General features: G+C 43.9%; 1 pseudogene; it reads left to right on the forward strand.

Annotated features, from left to right (window-relative positions):
• Positions 1-1,564: 1,564 nt before the first annotated feature.
• LOC121791777 lies at positions 1,565-3,284 on the forward strand (annotated as a pseudogene).
• Positions 3,285-4,947: the final 1,663 nt, after the last annotated feature.

A 4,947-nucleotide genomic window follows, 5' to 3' on the forward strand; every position in this document is an offset into this window, starting at 1 on the left:
ATTTTAAGCGGGCCGTCTTTTTTCGAACGGGCCTAGTAAAAAACAACTAATTCAAACAAACAGTGGATAAGGTGGTCCACGTTACATCCTTTTTCTACTCTTCTCATCTAATCAAACGCACCCTTATAATTTAGCTATATAAACTTTTTATAATTTGTATCACGTGTTGGTTACAAGATTCGATAAACAACCAGTTCACACTATGAATAAAATTTTGTCGAGGCAAATTGATGTAAAAAACAATAAATCAGTCTTATATAAGTAACCTATCAGCTAAAGGCTTTGGAGAAAGGAGAAAGATTAGGAAATATAGGGAAGAATGGTCTTATATAAGATCAATGCTTGAATTCGAGAACAAGAGGCAACAAAAGGTAGACGCTCTTTAAGAGAAAATAAGCAGCAAAAACTAAGTTATTTTCTGAGTCTTTGATTCAGTGTGAGTTTTAAAATATTAGTACGAAGGAAAATAGGTTGAAAAAGTTAGTTACATACTTTTATGGAGTAATTTATAATATAATGTGAGTGTAATAATTTAGGGAAGTGTAAAAAGCCCATTTAAAAAAAAGTAAATGAGACATTAAATCATGGACAGTCTAAACTCTAAAGTGACAAATATGAAAATTATTTCGTTGAAGGGAGTATTAAACATGAAATGTAAGTTCAATATTTAGCTTAAAATATTTTTGGGTATACACCTGGTTGACCTTAATTTGGGAAAATGTTGCGAAGTGCTTTTCATCAACTTGGGAAAATGCTTTGGAATTTCCATGAGCACGTGCTTCATTATGCTATTCTCGAGTAAGTATTTAACTAAATTTCCTAACTTTAACTAGTGATTCTCCATATAACACGGGCCCTCATTCCAGTCGGTAATCACTTAGGCTGTCTCTTGAAAAATAGTGTGTAAGCCTAAATTTGCACTAGTTAATCACATTATTATTATATTAATATGTAACAAGTCACATTTGATGTGATCGACTCCAAATATTCTGCTAATACTTATAATATATTACTAAAATATAATAAACACCAAAGTTTATATTTTTCATCTTTTACTAGTCAAGAAGCATATCACGAAGCATTCAATTTACATTTATCTGCTGCAAAAATATAGAATAAAGTATCACCTATATTCATGCCAAATAACGTCGTTTATGTAGACCTACCTACATGCAAAAAAATATACTCCTATTTCCCAATAGTAATCACATGTCTTTGTTGTAAATTTTTTATTGTAAATGACAAGTATCATGCCTTATATAATTGATATGTATAAAGGTTATTTAAGTTTGGTTCCAAACTTAAATAAGTTCCAAAAATATCCCGATCAACTTTCAAGTTTAAGCTTCTCTCTACTTTTCATTTATTATAAAAGTGAACCAAAAGATCCAAAACTCGTTATCGCGAACAAACCAAAAAGGCAGACCGGAACTTCTAAGCGCGGACGAATAGAGTAATTTTTAGATAATATTTATTCGAAATGAATTACTATATTTCTAAATATGATAGTTGTCGTTAGAGCATCTCTTTTTATTTCACCTGGATATAACTCAACAACCACTCCCCCAACCCCTCCAATTTATATGCATACGCACACCAAAACTAATCAAAATCAAAGTGAAAGAAAACGATGGGCACATTGATCATGTGCGAGTCGTTATTACTCTCCTTCTTCCCCCTACTCCTACTACTTTCAATCTCCACACTCATTCAATGGAGATTCAGCCCGGCCCGGCATCTCCAAAACTCGGGCCCGATCTCCTATCCCATGATTGGATGTTTGATCTCTTTCTACAAGAATCGCCGTCGCCTCCTCGACTGGTACACCGAAATGCTATCTGCGTCGCCGTCCCAGACGATCCTCATCTCCCGATTGGGTGCGCGGCGGACCATCGTAACGGCCAACCCACGAAACGTAGAGTACATCCTAAAAACCAACTTCACCAACTTCCCAAAAGGAAAGCCCTTCACAGACATACTCGGAGACTTTCTTGGCAATGGGATATTCAACGTCGACGGTGACATGTGGTACCACCAGCGAAAGCTGGTTGTACATCAGTTCAACGCGACGTCGTTGAGGGCCTACGTGGAGAAAGTGCTGAAGGACGAGGTGGAGAGGAAGCTTCTGCCGACGATGGAATTCGCGGCGCTAGAGGGTAGGCGGTGGACTTGCAGGAGCTGCTGAGGAGGTTCGCCTTCGAGCTCGTCTGCAGAGTTTCGTTAGGGTACAACCCCTGCTGCTTGGAGTACGACTGTTTGGATGCGCGGCAGCCGATTTTGGAAGCGTTCGACACGGCGTCGGACATCTGCGCGAGGAGGGGTGCGGCGCCGCTGGCGGCGGTGTGGAAGATTAAGAGGTTTATGGATTATGGGTCGGAGAAGAGGTTGAGAGAAGCCATTGGGAGGATCCATTTATTTGTAGATGGGATAGTTAGCGAGAAGAAGAGGAAAATAATGAGCTGTTGTGAGAAAGGTGATGAAAGATGGGATGAAATGGATCTTGCTTCGAAAATGGTTAAGGATGGGATGGATGATGAGTTTGTGAGGGATACTATGATAAGCCTCATCATGGCCGGCCGCGACACGACGTCGGCAGCCATGACGTGGCTTTTCTACCTGCTATCGTGCCACCCCACGTGGGGAACGAGATGGCACGTGAGCTGACAGCAATCCAATGTGGCGATGACATGTCAAGATTCGAGAGGCAGAAGGAGCTGAGGTGGCTGAAAGCTTGCATCTGTGAGTCAATGAGGCTATTCCCACCAGTTGCGTGGGACTCGAAGCATGCCACTGCCAATGACGAGCTGCCAGATGGCACCAAGGTCCGGGCTGGCGACCGGGTCACCTATTTCCCTTATGGCATGGGGAGGATGAAGAGCCTCTGGGGTGAGGACCGGTTCGAGTTTAAACCGGAGCGGTGGGTTTCTGAGGTGGAAAGAGGTAAGGTTAAAGCGTTGAAGAATTACGGACCGTATAAGTTTTCGGTATTCCAAGCCGGTCCAAGAACTTGCCCCGGCAAGGAAATGGCGTTCATCCAAATGAAATATGTAGTGGCTTCAATCATGGAGCGGTTCGTGATCAGACCCCTCATTCCAGACCGGCCGGTTTACGTGCCCCTCCTCACTGCTCACATGGCCAGAGGATTCAAGGTGTGTGTTAGTCGAAGATAATGAAATGACGTGCGGCGACACACATGATCATAATGTACCATTAATTTTTGCTGAAATCCAAGTTTCAGTTTTGTTATATCAATCAATCAACACAATAATTGTTTTGCCTGATCATTTAATTTTTACCTACCGTACATGCCCTCTAAAGAATGCATAAGAGCATGCTGTCCCCCACCATCCCTTAAACTGCTATTTGAGGGCCCCACTATACTTTTTTACTCCATCTCTTAACTAAAGTACGGAACCTGTAATGCTCCGTCCCTTAAACCGTCCCTTAAATTACTATTCATTCAATTTCATTTTTTATTTTTATTTCCAACCCAATTCAATTAAAACAAACACACTTCATTAAAAAACACACAACATAAAAAAATATTACAACTTAATTTTTTTTTAAAAAAACACACAATTAAAATCCTAAAAAATTAAACGTTGCATAAATTAAAATAAAAATTTAAAGAAAATAAAAAAACTACTCCGCCGGCGAATCATCCCCCGAAGGCGGTCAAGGTGGAGGGGGAGTCGGAAGGCCAAATTGTGCTGCCATATGCACAATTCCGTTCCACCAGGCCGCGTATTGGGAGGGCGAGAAGCGGGAAGTGTCATCCATTGTGGCGGTCATGTACACCGCCATAAGGGTGTCCGAGCCTCCCCCGAGCCCGAGCCTGCCTGCCTTGATTCGCCTAGGCCCTTCCTCGCTCTAGCCGCCTTCGTCCCTTGCGGCCGACGGCGCCCACGGCTGGATCCCCCGTCATCGCCGGCCGTACCCGCAAACTCCTGCGGTGCACTCTCTTGTCCGCCGCTGCCCTCACCCGTGTTACCATACGAGTATTGGCCACTCGTCGTGTGCTTCGTACGCTTCGAGGTTGAGCCCGAGCTGGAGTGGACACCGCCGGCCCACCGTTCCTCGTCCTTGACAGCTTTCCAAACATCAACAAATTTGAATTGCTTGCCGGTGTCATGGTTGTAGACGCGCAAAGCCGCCCTCAGAATGTCTGCTCCCGTGGCGCCGCTTTGGTAGTGCGCCGCTTCGGTCGAGTAGATGCCGCAGAATTTTTTGACCTGTCTGTCGACTCGGTCAAAGTGAGAGCGGAGCATTTTATATGTGCGCTTGCGGGAGCCTTTCGGCTTGATCTGGTGGTAGAGCTCGCAGACCTTTTCCCAGAAACACTTCCGGGGTTGTTGATTCCCGACGATGGGATCGTACGAGACGGTAACCCAGGCGTTGTACACCGCCAGCGTTTTGAGGTTGCTGTACGGATGCTGGCATAGATCCTCTTCCTCTTTCTCCTCGCCCGCCTGGGGTTCCGCTCTTGAGCTTCCACCGCCTCGGCCTACTCCCGGCGTGGGATCAACGGGAAAATCCTCCCGAATCTGGGATAATCCCTGCGAATACCGCGGGGCGGAGGGACGAGCATATGCATCCACATCAAAATTGGGTGGTTGGTACCCCCCGGCGTCGCCGAACCCTGGGTGCCCGGCGTCGACGAACCGGAACCACCCAGTGTGTTGATCATGGTCTCCCAATCGCTGAACGCGTTGAGATCCCACCCGCCGGAGTTGCCGTCGCCGGACATCTTGTGATGAGTTGTTAGATGAAAATTGGAGAGGAAATTGAGATGATTTAGGAAGAATAGATGTGTAGTTGTGTGTGAAATGATGATGAATTAGAGTATTTATAGAGTACAAAAATTAATTAAAAAAAAAAAAAAAAAACGTAATAAATAAACGGTAATATTACCGTTCGAATTTTTTATTTTATTTTTATTTTTTTAAA

The sequence above is a fragment of the Salvia splendens genome, unplaced genomic scaffold (genome assembly GCF_004379255.2).
Source record: "Salvia splendens isolate huo1 unplaced genomic scaffold, SspV2 ctg91, whole genome shotgun sequence".
Taxonomy (NCBI): domain Eukaryota; kingdom Viridiplantae; phylum Streptophyta; class Magnoliopsida; order Lamiales; family Lamiaceae; genus Salvia; species Salvia splendens.